Source organism: Anser brachyrhynchus (assembly GCF_964034855.1).
Source record: "Anser brachyrhynchus genome assembly, chromosome: 8".
In the NCBI taxonomy this organism is placed as follows: Eukaryota; Metazoa; Chordata; class Aves; order Anseriformes; family Anatidae; genus Anser; species Anser brachyrhynchus.
The window spans coordinates 18,422,899-18,440,264 of NC_137702.1; the positions used below are offsets into that span (position 1 = coordinate 18,422,899).

Here is a 17,366-nt window from a genome sequence, read left to right on the forward strand (position 1 = left end):
CCAAGTGCCACCCTCATCCGGTCTTTCCAGTGCTCGGACTGAGATTTAATCTTTTCTTTTGTTCAGATAATCCTCTTTTGTCCTTACCTTTACATTCAGATAATTCAGATGTGACACTTTGTGACACAATAAGGTAGGAAGATAATGCTTTATGGTTGGATTTTCAGTCAATTAGGTGCTACAAGGCTCAGACTTCAGGGTCACTGCATGAATGCAGCTGGTGATGGAAGACCCCCTGGGCATAAACCAGGACCACTTCAACCAAATTCAGACACAGCTAGCCATTCTGGTTGCCCAGATGTAGAATGTTGTTTTTTTTTTTTTTTTTAAATATTTCTAGTGCTTGAAAATACAAAGTGTAGATGTTTAATGTCCCTGTTTGCCTGAAGCTTCCACATTCCCTAAATTGCCAAGCTTCTACAACATAAATATCTTTTGTTTGGTATTTTCCAAACAACTTGCCTTTCTACCGTGAGTTGCCCAGCCGAGATCAAATCTATCAAAAACATTTAGCTGGAAATAATGCAGTGAGAGAAAAATTCAAGCTCTCATTCATAATAGGTTGACTTCATTATCCTTTTTCATGTGGGAAGACATTTAAGAAAATTTTGGCATTGTACTACAGGTAGAATAATCTTCATAGGTGTTTGAAGTCATTCTCACATTTTGAAGGAATGGTAAGGTGTGGAAATGGTAAATGGAGAGTCATATGAAAATCTGTATCAATGTTAATATATCGCCATTTAGTAGGCTACAGTAATAAGTAAATTCAGAGTGAGTAAAAAAATATATATTTATTGACACCTGGATCCTACATATGCATTTCATTTATGGTACCTATTTCTTTGCATAATTTACACATACATAAAATATATATACATATACTTAGGAAGTACAGAATGAAAAACAATTATTTATGATTAGAGTAAAGATATATCCATGGGCTATTTAAAGAAACAGTTCTTTTACAGTCAGAACAACATTTCTGGAAAAGATTGTAGTATTCCATCGTTAGCTTCCTTTGCAAATAGCTGAAAAAAAGGAGGGAAAAAAAAAAAAAAGACCTGCAATTCTTTTCTTGTTTTTGTTATTTTTTTCCCATGCAGTCATACATAAATAACTTTGAAAAGCCATTGAATTACAGTATACAGGAGTGAGGTAGTGTATTCCTGTTTTTTACATCAATCTAAGCAGAGACTAGCTATACCAGATTTATTGGTGTCCTAATATATTAAAACAGACAACAAGCATTTGTACTAATAAAGAAGTGCAAGTATTTGCCAATTTATGTACTCCAGCAGAATTTTATATTAAAGCAAAATGGAAATGTAACAACTTTTCCTCCCCTCTCCCTCTTCCCTTTCCTTCCTTCAACCTTCTTGGTAATTTCTGAACAGTCTCCCACTCTCTCCCTAGCAGAAAAGCAATCATTCCATAATTGCGTGGTTTCTAATCTTAGAGCTACAGATGTAAAATAGCACAAGGTATGCCAAACTCATAATGCCAGATTTATTCTACAGATATAGAAGCACAATGTGAAATCTCTTCCAGCTATCTCAGCTGTGTTTACACATTTCTACCTACTATACTGCAAACACTTCTGTACTGTTGATAGACAAAGAATGTCTGCTGGATGGTTTCTTTCTCCAATTCCCAAAGCACTTTGTCATATGTTCCTCATGGCAACTATAAAAAACTTGGTTACACAGATAAAAAGAAGTGTTAGGTTACACAGCAGAGACAAGATGAAAATAGACTTACCTATACATGTGAACAAATGGTTTTATCTACAGTTGGTATTTTTAGCAACTCATTTTAAATGTAATCCTTTTTTTTTTCCTCATGTTATAAAAGGATTCAGACATTTTTGACAACTGAAACATTTGACAAAATTTTAATGCAAAATTAAAAATAAGTCAATTTGCAAAATATCAAAAACTGTGAAATTTGTTTGTGATTTTGATCTCTGTATTTCTACAGCTTCAGTTTTGCTCCGACTACCTTGAAAAATACAAAAATGATCTATTCTTTCTTGCCAGTGGTGGTGAAAACTTCTGACTCGCTGGCATAGAAATAAAAAAAAAAAAAGAGAACACATTCCCTTAATATTTCTTATACTTATTGTTTTCCAGCTACAAAACTATATCACATTTTAACGTTACTCTTTAATGGCATTCTCTGCTATTTTATAAGATAAGTTATTGCTAGCTATTCTTCCCATCAAGGATAAAATAATTGATATATACAGTTTCTGAAAAGCATTTTGTGTGAGAGACTTAGCTGTGTACAGAAGAGAAATAAAGGTGGGAGCATTTTTCTGTCATAATACTTTCAGAAATGAAACTGCTGAGTGTTTAAGCACAGATGTCAGTATAATTTAAAGAATGGCTATACACTTGCGAACCCACTCCACCCTCTTTTGCATTCATCTTGGCAGGAAAGCACTTCATAGTTGTTTAGGAAGAAAGTACAGAGAAAAAATTATGATTGATAGATGAGTTTGGAAGTGATGAAGGCACCTGGAATTTAGTACTTACATGCTTTCAAAAATACATGAAGCATGTGTTAATACTGCTTGTGCTTATCCTACAAGTCTGTGCTTGCAAACAAAAATACAAGACTAGACAAAAGCACTTGAAAATATACCAAAAGAAACAGTGTGATGGCCTCTTTTCTATGCTCATCTTTGTTGAAATGTGAAGTATTTGCAATAAGTCCAAAACAATTTTGAGATTTAGGAGTTTTGGAATGGTATTATTAATTTTTTGTTCACTTGTATAATTAACTCTGATCAGTGTATCATCTTCATGGGAATACACATAGAAACCACTAACTTATTTCTCAGTGAATTTAATAAATAAGATTATGAAATCAATAATGAAAATATAAGGGACTGAGTTTAAATTTAAGCTTAAATTGTATTTAAAATACTGGAACTTGTCACATTAGTCTTGTTACTGTTTCTTGGAGTGGGATGGTGGTTATGCTACAGTGGGAAATGGCATGAATTTCATGTGAACTTTTATTAAACCCTGTATTTGACTTAACAGAAAACTGTTAATCTCCCTGCTTCATAGATTTACAATACAATTTAATAAAAATTCCTTAACTCCTGATTAACGGATATTTTTCAAATTAATACTTCTTAGGTACATGTTTTGTCACCATGAATGTTACTTATCTACAAGTACCTATTATTGCCATATCAGGATGAAAGAATCATTCTTGGCCTCAAGACATTATGGACTATTCCTTTAACACTGTGTTAGTTGTGTAATTTATTAGTATACAGGTATTCACCAGAGCACTCTGCATATTCCCATGGAGGGGAACCAGCTTCATAGGTGATGTCTTTTTGTATAGCTATCACATGTGTCTGTAGGGTAGTTAAAAGGCAGAAGAAAAATGGAAAATCTGAAGACCCAGCAAGGTCTTCACTTCTACTCTGTCTCATAATATATTAAACTGAAAATAATAATAATAAAATACTGAAATAAAGTAATTTTACAAGCTCCAAATCTACCTGGTGATTCCTTTGGTGATGGTTTTAGAGCAGACAGCTCTAAGACTGTTTTGAGGATGTTTTACCAATCTGCAGTAAAATATATATGCTAGGAATCAAAGAAACACAGACTGGCAGTATGTTAAAGTCTGAGAAAACGGTAAGATATTGGAAGAAGATAAAATCTTTTTTAGCTTTTCACTGGGTTCAAGTTCTGCTTCTTTGTGCATACCTGTCCTCCATGCTACAGTAAACGTGTCCATAATAGCTCTGTGTCAATGAACTCAGTGTAAAAAACTGGCCATGGGGATTACAGAACCCCACTTGGAGCCATGACAAACCAGTGTGTACTTTATTATACATATATGTATGTTTAGTAAAAGGAACATAATGCTCCTGAGAAGCTTCCTATCCTTCCACGGCACTGGGGACAATGGTTTTGTGCATAGAGGTAAAATATTAGAATACTTACAGTCATCAGTAAATAGATACTTAATCTTAGAAACTGACATAAAACAAAATGAGACCAGTTGCTACACAAGCTCCTCCACACACATTCAGACAACATAGTAAAATACAGGTGTAAAAACTTCTGCTAACTTACATTTTTGATAGTTTCTGTCAGGTTTAAAGAGATTAATTTACCATCAACTTCCCATTAAGCAAAGATTCAAAGCTGTCATTTGAAGTTAATCAAGTCTCCTGAAACATTCTCATAACAAATGCCAGATGTGTAATTTTAACATGCTGTAGACATATACTTTAATCCAAACAGGTCAACAGCTTTCAAGGTGTTTGTGCAGATCAAGAGAGAAGAGCTTTTAACTTTAGATTTTCCTTTTTATTCTGCAAATAGGGTTAACATTTTCCAAGGATGGAGAATATGATACCAGTACAGGCAGTTGCTTGGAAAAGTAAAAGACAGATTGAAGTTGGCAGAATATCAAAGTTAGACACTTTCAAGGTTTGAAATCAATCTTAGAGAAAGTTTACAAAATATTTGTGAATTTACCTTTCCTTTGAAAACTTTTTTTCAGCTGTTGTTTCAGATATAGATGCAGTTCGTTTTTCTTCTCTGTTCCAGTGCCTTTGCCCTCTCTCATCTAAGTATGACTTTGCTACTGTTGTTATGCAAGTGTTCCTACACTGCTTTGAATCATATAAGAAAGGAGAAAAGATAAAATCTTCCTCCTTTTTACCATCTTGCAATAGCTTCACAAGGTACAACTTACCAACAGATAATTCATTCATTTAATTTGAATGAATACTGGAAAGTTATAGCTTTTTTAAAACAGAAAATAAGGGAATTTAGGAACTTCACAGGAGAGAGAAAACAGGACAAGGACAGTTTGAGGAGACATTCTATCGTCAAATTTTCTTGTTGGAAAAACATTTTAGACACTTTATCCTTTTTTTCTTATACACATCAAGGGTACTCAGACAAGCAGAAATAATGGCCTCTGGCTAATGATTGAAAGGTAATGTCAAAGAACTGGTAACCCAAGCACATGTGACTTATAACAAATTTCCTCCTCTGCTTTCTTTTCTCCTCTATCCAGGATAAAAACATAACACTTAGCAAGTATGCTGCCATACACTGGAGACATAGAGTAATATTATAGGTTGGAGGGGATCTTCAGAGGTCATCTAGTCCAATCTCTCAGTTAAAACAGGTACAGTTACAGCAGGCTATTCAGGGCCTTTTCCAGTTGAGTTTTGGTTATCTATCTTCAAGAATGCAAATCCCAAAACATATCTGATAAAACTGTGCCAAGTGTTAGGCAAACCACACGGCAAGCATTTTTCCTTACATCTAATCAGAATTTCCCATGTTCCAGCTTGTTTCTGTTGACAATTGTTCTTATTGCTTTGCACATGAGAAGAGTATGCCTCTATCTACTCTACACCCTGCCATCAGGTAGCTGTGGACAGCACTAAGGTCTACCCCAAATCTTCACATCTTCAGACTGAAAAGACCAATTTCTCTCAGCCTATCTTTTTATATCACTTTGGCCAGCCCCCTAAGTATTAATGGCTTTGCTCTAGTATGCCCAAATCTGTCTTATACTGCATACCCAAAAGTGGATACAGTACTTCAGACACAGTCTTACAAGGGCCAAATGGAGAGGAAGAGTCCCTCCCCTTGAACTATTGGCTACACAGCTCTTAATACAACCAGAAGAGTGCTTGACTTGCTACTGCAAGGGCATACTTCAGACACTTGGTCACCTCATAGTGCATAACGATTCTCGAGGCTTTTTCTGCACAACTGTTTTCCAGCCATTTGCCCTGGGGCCTGTACTAATACATGAGGTTATCTAAACTTGAGGCATTTACCCTGGGTTATGAGGGTTCTCTTAACCCATTTCTCAGTCCTGTTGAGGTCTCTTGATGTTCTTGAGGTCCCTGCAGAATATCTGGGCATATCTGAGTGTGACATTGTCTACAAACTTGCTGTGAGAGTGCTTTGTCCTATCACCACTAATAAAGATCATCCGTACTGATACCTGAGGGCTGCCACTGGCTGCACTTTGTATCACGGATCACCACCCTTTGAGTCCAGTTTTCCAGTCCATTTTCCAGGCACCTTATCATGCCCTTATCCTGTCGATATTCACTGGTTTGGTGGGAAGCATTTCTTGGGGACTCTGTCACAGACCTTGCTAAAACCAATGTAAAAATCATCCACTGCTTTTTCCTTGTCTACATGTCCACTTGATTCACCACAGAAAGCAATCAGGTCAACCATGCTTAGTTTGCTCTTTTAATATCCATGCTGGCTCTTCCCCGTCTTGAACAGTTCAGTACGGGCCTGGAAACACATGAAGAAGAGGAGACTTAAGGAGGATGCACTCCATAGCCTTCCCAGAGATTAAGGTGAAGCTGAGAGGCTTGTGCTTCCCCCAATGCTCCTTCTTGTCCTTCTTGTAAATTTATGTGACATCTGCAGTCAATTTTGTGCACCTCCCTGATTTCATTCATTATGTCCCCTGCAAAGCCAAAATAAATTTAAAAAATAAGATTGTGATTTTTATATGTGATGTAGTCAATGCATTCTAGATAAGTCATGCTTTGTCCTTGGTGAGAAAGGTTCATTTTTTTCTCCTGTTTCTTATAAATGATTTTGATATCCATGCAATTTTCATTAAATATGATTAGAAGAGGACTGTATGTCAACAAGATTGACCAGGGATGATCTTGATTTAACTTAATCTGAAAAGAAAGTCGGTAATGCAAATACTTAGAGATGACAAAGACAGATCAATTGAATTATCATTTTTGTTGCTCTTCGTTTAGTGATTAAAATGACCTTCACACTGATTCCATTAGAAAGGGGGAGGGGGAGGGGTCCACATTATGTGTCAGAAATTGGCTTCTGGCTTTTATGGGAGTTTTCTATATGTGTAAGGATATAAGATTAGAGACCTTGAAGGCACCTGTGTTTTAACAGGATTTGATAAGACATGAAGAATTCCACTCTCTTACTTTTTTCATACATCAGAAAGGATGTTTAACCAGCAGCTGTATTTGTTTGGAAAGATGCAATTGGATTTAGCCTAATCCCAGAGACAGGGAGAAGGAACCTCAGTTTATTAGCTTCTCTAAAGGGAGGCAACTGAATGAATTCCGGAGCACTTTGCAGTACTTTCAGCTCCCGGGAGAGCAAGAAAGACTCAAACTGAGTTGTACTGTTTATTCTATAACAATATGTTCTGATATATTTTGAAATTGATGATCCAAGAAGCCAGGCACAAATTATGATTCACAGCACTGTAATGTTGCTATCCATTTACTTTCAATCAGCACAGAAATATACCACAAAGTGCTTACATACAAGGGGGAAACTTATTTACATCTACATCACAATTCACAGAACTGTAAATATATTGCAACTGAATACATGGAAATGAAATGCACTAAAACATTTTCTCTCAGCAATTTGTGCCTAAGCACACAACAGAGCCGGTGGTGCAACTTAATAGATTGTTACAAATTAGAACATCATGAAAAAAGGTCTCACAGCTTTCATAAATGAACAGTCTTAAACTTGGTTTTAGCAGACCAATGGAAGACATTTTTTAAATACACAGGGTATGTATGCTTTGCTGCTCTGCTCAGAATACTTTATTATTGCAAGAATAGCGTGTGGAGGAGGGAGCTTACTCTTTCTAGGCTTAAAATGTGAACAAAGAAAAATGCTTCCCAGAAGTGGATTTTAGTTCAGGTGCTCAAAGTGCCTTTGTGGGGCACCATTCTCCTAACATCTTTAACATACCCTAATTTCTCATAGAGAATTTTGAGGACCATCCGATGGGTGCTTCCTGCTACTTTCTAGAATGCCTCTCTGAATTTTCTGAGCTCAGGAAGAAGAAATAGTTCAGTCCCATTTCTTGTTCTCTTCCCTCCCATAGTCTCTATTACCTGAGAGATGAAAGGTTGCTGCAGATGGTGGAATAACTAGTACAACCCTTCTCGGTTGTGTTGGTCACAAACCTCACAAACAAGGACATAGACAAAGCAGAGCCTCTGTCTTCAACGCCGATGATGAAGGCTGAAGCCCCCTCTACCAAAACCTTCTTTTGTAAACCCAATATACCTTAAGCCACAAATGCTGGATGGCACATTCTCCCCTAGTGATGGCTGCCTTTTTGTGTGTGTGAGATGATCTTCACTAATACATTAACTTCTAGTTATGCCAAATTCAACAAGAACAAAAAAGTACAACTGCAAGATTGTTAGGCTAACAGCAGTCTAAAGTAAAGTAAATTCAAGGTTCTTGCTTTGGATAGTGTGTTTATTACATCTAGCAAGACTTATGGCTTCTACAGTTCATGGAAAGATTAGTTAACATTATCTGAAAGATCAGAAAATATTACTAACTTAGTGAACACCAAATTCTGCGTGCACAGTAAGGAAGTGTGATGACAGAATAAATCAGCTAAATATTTCAGTCAATATCATCTTGAAAGCCCATTTTTTGACTGCTATTCAGGTGAGAATATTTTAGGAAGTAAATATTTTCTTTATCTCTCATTTCAATTTGAACTGTATTCTATGTTTATCTCCTTGTTCTGTTGCCTGAGATTATTTATTTTGAAGAGGGAAGATGGAGAACAAAACAAGACCATTATTTTGTCACTTCCATTTTTATGGCCTTATTATTTGGTTGGCTACATCTCCTTATATACTGTATCTAAATGAGAGATATAGTATTTAATTTTTTAACCAGAACTGTGTTTTTTAACTAAATAAAGTCATATAGATGTAAAAGGATGGTCTTTATTTATTTTAATTTTATTTTTAGGGTCTCCTTTATTTACCAAATATTTAAAATTATTTTACTATTGATTTTTGCTGAGGGGGAAAGATATTCTGAGGTAACACATGGCTGAACAAGAAACGATGTCATAAAATGGAGATAATATTTGCATTTCTGGAAGTGTCACTGAAATGTGCACCATTAAAAAAATCAGTCATAAATGAGAATGAGTCAATATACCAAATAGTCAAATCTGCAAATGAGCAAAGTTAATTTTAAGCATTTGAACCATTCCCCTGAGTTCAAACTAACTCAGCTCAGTTCGTACTTAAGGGTGTATGGAATTGTTTGAAACATTTTGGTGTAAATTCACATGCAAGCTAGGAGCGACTTCATTTTTTAGGATTTTATATAAAGTGAAGGTGTAAGAGAACAGGAACATTCTCTGGACATTTGTAAGAGTCTGAAAACACATTTCTAGCTCTCCACTGGGAACATCCCAGGTTTAGTAGTGAAAGATTCCTACAGAGTACATATTTCTGACCCTTATATTCAGTAATGGGGTGGTATTTACACTGTAGAATTGGTTACTGTTTTTTTCAACTTCTCTGTTCTTTATTAGTATAAGGCATATATTGTTACTTCCATTGATGAGGTAAATGAATCTTGTGCCAAATTCAGATTTGATTACATATATTCCCATTACACAACAGGAAATGTAAATAGGATACTTGTTTCTCATTTGTACAGTTCTATACTGGTCATCCATGTTGTGGTTTGGAGAAAGAAAGAAAGAAACAAACAAACAAAAACCAAACCAAAACAAACCAACCAACCAACCAAACAAACAAATAAATAAATAAATAAAGGAAGGCCACTGATCACTGATCTCTTCAGGTATCCTGGGCTGCATTAGGATGACTGTTGTTAGCATGTCAATGGATGGGATCCTTCCTTTCTACTTAGCACTGGGAAGGTCACACCAGGAATACTGTTCCCAGTTCTGGGCTCCCTAGTACCAAAGAGACATGCAACATAAGAGACAACTCTGCAGGTGACTGAACAATGGAACAGGTTGCTCAGAGAAGTGGTAGATTCTTCCTCCTTGAAGATCTTCAAAAGCCATGAAAAAAGGACATGTTCCTGGGCATGGGGTTGGACAAAATGACCTCCAGGGGTCTCTTTCAACTTTGACCATTCTGTGATTCTGTGTTACTTACAATTATTGATTTTTTCACAACAAAGTCATAGTAAGATATCAGATGAATCCTGTTCTGTTTTATCCTGTTTTATAGGTTTATTTTACACAAGGAGGAAAACTGTTTAATATGACTTTTATTCTATAATGACTGCTCTAACTTTCCCTGAGAAATTTTACTTTCCCTTTCCAGCTGTGCATTGTGCGCTATTTTGATGTCTGAAATATTATTAACATATTTAATAGAGTATCACTCCATGAAAAGATAGACATTACAGGATAAATTAAGATAAAACACCATGTAAAGGAATCACTGAGGTGTTGGAATTAAAAGAATAATAATAATGAAAAAGCAGCATTCCTTTGTATCAGCACAAAATCTTTGTATGGATTGGACAACCTCTACAATTTCATAAAACCTCTTGAATTCATAGACTCATAGAATCATTAGGGTTGGAAAAGACCTCCAGGGTCATCTGGTCCAACCATCACCCTACCACCAATGTCACCCACTAAACCATGTCCCCAAGTATCAAGTCCAACCAATTCTGCTTTATTTGAATGTTTGGTCAAATGTGATGAAACATAATACCTTATTATAATCAATAGTTTAAGTGACAGCTGCGAGAAGGAGGAAGGGAGAGGAGAGAAACAGAAGGAAAGGGGAGAATGTGTTTTTTCTAGTCTGAGGTCTCATTATTCTGTGTCAGTTATCTTGCTTGACATGCATTTTCTTCTTCCAAGACTGTGACAAACAGTATGCACCTAGTAAAAACAAACCATTACAATATGTAGACGCTCAGAATTCACTCAATGGGTTTTAAATATATGAATGTATGAAAAAATTAATGTTTTCACAAATATGTGATCCAGAAATTTAAATGCTTGATAAAAGTCTCCCATTTAATATTTCAGTTTCAATGTCTAGTTTTTGCTATAAGCAGTTAATAAATCTCTAAACATCAGGTATTTGTGTCCTGCAGTATGATTAAACAATTTCAGAAGTAGTCTAATAAGAAATACATCTCAGGTTACCTCTACACATGGCTTAACCATAAAGTACAAAACATAGATATTTTAACCATAACAATATCAGCTGTAGTTAGATTACCAAACCATGTATTTCAAGGCACATAACATGTTTGCAGCTGCGTTATGAAGGTGAATTAAAGCTGAGCATAAGTAGTTGCTGGGCTTTGAAGATGTCCTCCAAACTGTAGAGGATTCTTCCAGCAAAGTCATGATTTGTCAAGTGTTCACTGAAAGCATTTATTTCACCCTTCTATGGGAAGCTTTAACAGTATTACAATCCTACTGATCTGTACAGGGCATTTATAATATACCCAAGAAAATATGTGTCCTCAGAGAGTCTGAAGAGAACAGTGAACTCCAGAATGAAAAGTAATAAACAGACTTTGTTGGCCTATAGTATTTCTTCTGTCTCCTGCTTCTAGTAAAATGTCTCAGTCTGTCTCGACTGTAGGTGTAACATAACATACCTGACTTCCCTAACGATGAATTATGTCACAAGCCAAATAGACATATGGATAAATTATTCCCTACAGAAACCTGCTCTTGAAATTCTTTTTCTTTCTCCTCTTCAGTCCCCATGTTCCCCAGCCAATGATGTGTCAGAAACTTGTTGATCACATTAACATATTTTATGACTGAGCAGAGGAATGACTCTCTCATTAAGTTTTATTATTTGAAATATCAGCCTCCTTTCAAAGAAAGTGTAATAACTAAGTGTCGATAAGATTAATGGAAAACATGCTGCTTCCTTTTGACATGCCCTTGAATTTCTGAGTTGTAGTAACTTGAAAACCTCATTATTTATGCTAAAGCTCTGACTACCAAGTTATATGGGTTTTGTACTCTCCCATTGTTTACAGGATGACATTTGTTCTTTTGTCTCTGGAAGGATAGTGTAGAAACAAGGGAGCTGACACACAAACAAAAGGTTCTTTTTAAATGCAGAACTGTTAACTGCAAACATGACTCACATTCTGCCTATTATGAACTTTGCAAGACAGGTATTGTTTTCTCAGATAATAATTCTGAATTCAGCATGCTATTCAGAGACATCATCCTCCTACTCTGTTATAGATAAACAGATAATTAATGACATTCCAGCAAAGATTTAAAATCTAAGCTGGCAAGGCAACCCTTAATCAGATCCCTGCATATCTGCACATTACAAAATGATCTGTAACAGCATAACTGCAGTTCATTTTTTACAGAACACCTTTCATCTAAAGCACACGTGCTCAGTACACTTGGGGACCTTAGAGGGGACCTTAGAAGGGACCCTTCCACTTTGTCAGGAGGAAAACAGAGTTTTGATGTCTATTGATAACAGTTACTGACTTGTTAACATTTCCTCTTGCTGCATACTATTTTTTTAATAACCATTCCCTCCCAAATCCTTGTTCTTATTGACCCTCTCTGTCCCATTACCATTTGGAAAAGGTTTCACAGGCTAACATCCTGCCTCAGTCCATGGCAATGTCTAATTAAAGCTCTTTCCCAAAGGGCTGATCTATGTACTTACATTCCTGCTCACCATCTTCAGGAGCTGAAAGCCCATCCTCAGGAAAGATTCTTGATCTGAAAAAAAAAAAAAAAAAAAAAAAAAAGATTTAGTGCAATTATGTCTACTTTATTGGCCAGCTTACTGTTTTGCTGTTGAATGTCTCTTGTCAATGGCTTTCTATTACTAATGCCCAGGGAAGCTAGAAGCTGTCAAACACAATAACATGAATTCAAAAGCATCCTTCTATCTGTAAATCAGGTCCACATTTATGATCAATTCTTTTTCCTCCAGATACTCTACTATAATCCTAAAACAGGTATAATGGAATAAGAAAGAATACCTGATACTTAGTGGACAATATCTGCTGAAAAAGGGATTAAGGAAATTATGCAATAAATATCAGTGCCTTATATATATTTAGAAAAAAAAAAAAAAGATGGTTAAGTATAATGAGATGCATTTTAATTACTCTATAAATTCCTAGTTGTCCCAGTGAGCTTGGAGGAGGAGTAACATGATGGATTTATACCATTAGGAATTTGACAAGCTGAAGTGATGTACATTAAAGGTTTACTTAATCAGTATACTTAACAACTATTTACAGGCTGGTTGTATTTTTACGGTGTTAGGCTGATCACATTTATTATACTGACTATATTTGACTGACTATATTTGTTTAATTCTCTGCATGTATTTTATTTTTCCCTTGCATTAGATCATCATGTTTCACCTACATTTTGGAATTTCTTTGTGTGGCAGTCTAGCTTATCTCCTGCACCAGCATAATAATATCAATAACTTCTATAATTGCAGGGACAGTGACAAAGAGACGGGCTGGTGCAACAAAGGGATTAGAAAGGGAGCATGAAGCTGCAAGTGCTAATGGAAAAGAAGAATAACTCTATTGTTGTGTTAGCAATTACACGCTGCTGCGATGCTTTCCACCCCTGGAATTAGCTGCTGCACAAGCCAATGCAAGGCACAGCTGCTTCTTCAGCAGCAGATGAGCAGGCAGGAGTTGGGTGGAACAACTGCCACATACTGTTACTATTGGATCATCTACCAAAGCAGTCAGGACTCACAGAAGGAGAAAAACAAACTGCTTATGAAGAAAACTGAATATCTGCCTGAGCCTTGAAGCAGAATCCATACCTTTCCTCTCACTTAGAGGCAACTTCATTACAAGATCTAAGGATAAGTTATGTTCTCTCTTTCTGAAAAGATTTTTTCCTGAAGTGCCTCAGCCACTTCTGGCATGGGATAGATACCTCAACAAATACCTTGGGCTAGCTCTTCTAGCCATCTCTGACAGCCTATTTCATTTACCAGGACATATGCTACAGCTTCTGTTTTGCATACTTGCTAACAGACAGCCATCATTAGAAAATATAATGCAAATAATTTTGCAAGACAGAACAAATAATTCACAGCTACTCATAGCAGTGGTGATAGGTTTAAAAAAAAAAAGATATATTCACCTTGTGCAAAATGCGTTAGTGTGTGCACAGATAGTACTGCTAATCTTAAGAATGCAATATTTTAAAATAGATATATGTTGCAATTCAGCATTTCAAGGACTATGAACAATTTAGATGACTTTTTCTACAGAAGTGTTTTATAATTATTTAATGTTTTCTTCATAGTGGACAATTTGCCTGAGCCCATGGGCTACACAACAAAATTTTAATGTGGCTGAGAACCACCAGACACAACCTGTTGTCTTAAGAAACTGGACAAAGCTCTTTGAAGAGCCAGGAGAAGCTCCAGAGCCATTCTTAATTGAGAGGGGACAAAAACAACTTGGGCTTGGCCAGGGCTGAGTTATAGTATGACCAAGCACTGTATCCTTCAGCAAAACCAGGTATGTGGATCTTTCCCAAACTTAATAATAGAAGTTACATGTAACAGTGGCTACCCTTTTCACCACAGTATGTGTTTCTTTTTTAATATTTCTAAACAGTGCTATTTCATATATTTTATTATTTTCAGGAGGCTTAGCCCTGAATCTGTTCATTTATTGCTTTCGTTTACTAAGCTGTTATTGTTAGAACAGTCTTTGTACATCACACTAAAAATTCCAACAAGGGCATTTAAGAGGTTTCTCTTCCCTTCCATTAGAAGCGATAGAATTTTGTAATCTTGGCTTCATTCTCTGACAGCAATAGCTTAGGTAATTGAACTAAGTCCTTATTTCTTATTTGGGTTCATTACTCAAAATAGAAAAGAATAATGGAATAATTATGAAAACATCACTCTAAAAAGAGTGAAAGGGACAAAAAGAAAGACAGGTCACATCCGTAAGTGGAAGGACCTGGTGTCTAACAATTTCCTGCTGGGTAGAACTTAATTAGTTCACCCTAAATTAGTGAGTTTGTTAGATTTAGATAACTTTACAATGTTTAACAATGAAAAAGGTTTCTAAGTTTCTGCAGTTCTATCTGGGTGCTACTAACAATTATCTACATTTAATTTTCATAAATCCATTAAAAGGTTACAGCAATCAGAGGAGGACTGAAAAAAAAAAAAAAAAGTCACCCCTATCTTCAAGAAGGAGAATTCAGGCAACTGCAGACTGATCAGCCTCACTTCAAATCCCAGGAAGGTGATACAGCTGGAAACCATTTTTAAACATATGAAGGAGAAGGAAAGTAGTCACCATGAATTTATGAAGTGGATATTGTGCTTAAACAACCTGGTAGCCTTCAATGATGAGATGAGCAGCTTCATTACTCCTACAGTCCTTCTATCCTGTGACCACCTTGAGACTTCCCTGCTCATCGCCTCATCCTACATAGAGTCTGCTGGCATTCAGACCCAAAGGTCCAGAACAGGGAGCATACACATGCAGAAGACAGTTGGAAATAGGATATAATGAGAATATTTAATTGACTGTGGTGATCAGGCACAGGGCTCAGTCAAGCAGCACTTTCTTATGAACAACTGGCCCCTTTATCCCTTTTTTCCCTTTATTTTCCCACACTTGCCCTCCCCAATCGATTATGATCCCTCTCTTCCTGCTTCTGGGCCTTCCTTTAAGCATCCTATATGAAATCTTTTACATCTCAACAATCCTCTGAATGCCTTGAATAACAAACTTTGCACTATCCCCAACTACTCTTCCTTAGCATCCTATACGTCTTATGCCTCTGTAGGTTATAAGTCTTTTTATTTTGTATGCTGTTCTGTGGAGAAAATTTCTTTCCTTGAATTCATCTCACTTCAGGACTACAGGAAAATCCTTCACCTTGGATAGCTCTCTGACTGACCCAGTCAGTGGCTTGAGCTGTAATTATGCTTCCTGTCCTTGTTCTTCTGATCCTTGTCATGTCCTTGTGTTTAATGGGATTAGCTGTTATTCAGATAACCTAACTGACTTCAGCTCCTAGGAACCAAGCTACATTTCAACTGAAAATATGGTTTCCACATGGCTGCAATTTTCACAGGGAAATATCTGTTTTCCTCCCAGTGCTTCTGCATGAAAGGAATAGGAAAAATAAAAATAAACCATTTTGTGTCAGATTGGCTCCTCCTAAACAGAAACATTGACATGTTTAACTGAACTGGATGATTATTTTTTGACACCCCAGTTTTCTTCAGCTTTTACAAGGCAGGTTTCTCATACATAAATAAGATGTATAGTCTCAAGCACATATATGTAGAGTAAAATTCTTTACATTATTGATAGTATATGATATGATATAGTACTACTTATAGGATAAAGATCATGAGAAACCAGGCAAAGTGACCTAACCACTAATATCTAATATTGCATGAGATGTACAACAACAACAGAAAAAAAAAAAAAAAAAAAAGCAGTAGAAATCTAAAGTACCTGCCAGGAGATATACTTAAAATATATGTATTTAGTGTAGTCATTCATTATTTGTATAATTTTAAAAAATAATAATAAAAGTCCAAAGGAAAGCAAATTTTAAAAAGTTATCTTCTGAATAGGCATTAAAATATTAATGTTTTATTCTTGTAGTGAACTTTTTAATAAGAGCAGAAGATGAAAATGTTTGTAACAGGTAATGTACCAGTTCCCATTTTAGCTGTCATTTTAACAACATAATTTTGTGGTTCTTTCTGCTTGTTGGAGCTCTGTTGATCCCAATATATCTCATTTCCTTGCTAAGTGCCTGCCTGTGTAAGGTAAGACTATTCCAGTGTAGTGCCTTAGCCTCTGCAAAAGTGCTTGAGTTGATCTTTAATCTTTTCTCAAAATGAATTTTTCAAAATTATTTTAAACAAACTTTTTTAAACAAGCTACCAGTGAAAGGTGTAAGATCTATTTATTGACTTTTTTTTTTTTCCTATTTTCCCTCCTAGTAGGGATGTAAGATGCATATCTCGTTACAACTGACAATTTCAAGGATAAAAAATTTCTCCCATTATATCACAAGCTGTGATAGTGCAAACTTCCCCATGCTAACTATTATAGCCCCCACTATTAATATCTCAGCACTTCACAATCTGTGTTTCATATGAGTGTAATAACTTTGCAAATGACTTTTGCAGAGAGGATGAGAGAATTTGCAGAGAGAATACCAGGCCAATCTTCTTCTCCCACTCCAGCATGTTCATTTCAAAATTTTGTATGCCTTTACATCCTTTCTCCTTTCTAATTGGCACTGATTTCAATTTTATACTTCATCGAAGAAGCCTGCCCACTAAAATATAGTCTGAAATTTCTATATCATTTCACAAGAGAAACAGAAGAAATTTGGTGAGCTTCAGGCTATCCCAACAACAGTTTGATTTTAACTGGTAAATACCATATTGCTTATTGATGATCTCCTATTTGTTTTTTCAAGGAGTGTGGGGGAACAGGTACAAAATGCACACATGCACAAACCATTTATTTGCATCAGAA

General features: G+C 35.9%; 2 long non-coding RNA genes across 6 annotated transcripts in view; both read right to left on the reverse strand.

Annotated features, from left to right (window-relative positions):
- LOC308199437 overlaps positions 1-17,366 on the reverse strand; it is a 282,512-nt gene that overhangs the window by 176,846 nt on the left and 88,300 nt on the right. The window lies entirely within an intron of this gene.
- The window catches only part of LOC308199430, a 75,221-nt gene that overhangs the window by 16,762 nt on the left and 41,093 nt on the right, over positions 1-17,366 (reverse strand). For all 5 annotated transcript variants that reach the window (XR_013954636.1, XR_013954637.1, XR_013954638.1 and 2 more), the window contains exon 3: positions 12,512-12,567. This is a non-coding gene — a long non-coding RNA (uncharacterized lncRNA). The remainder of the gene's footprint in view (positions 1-12,511; positions 12,568-17,366) is intronic.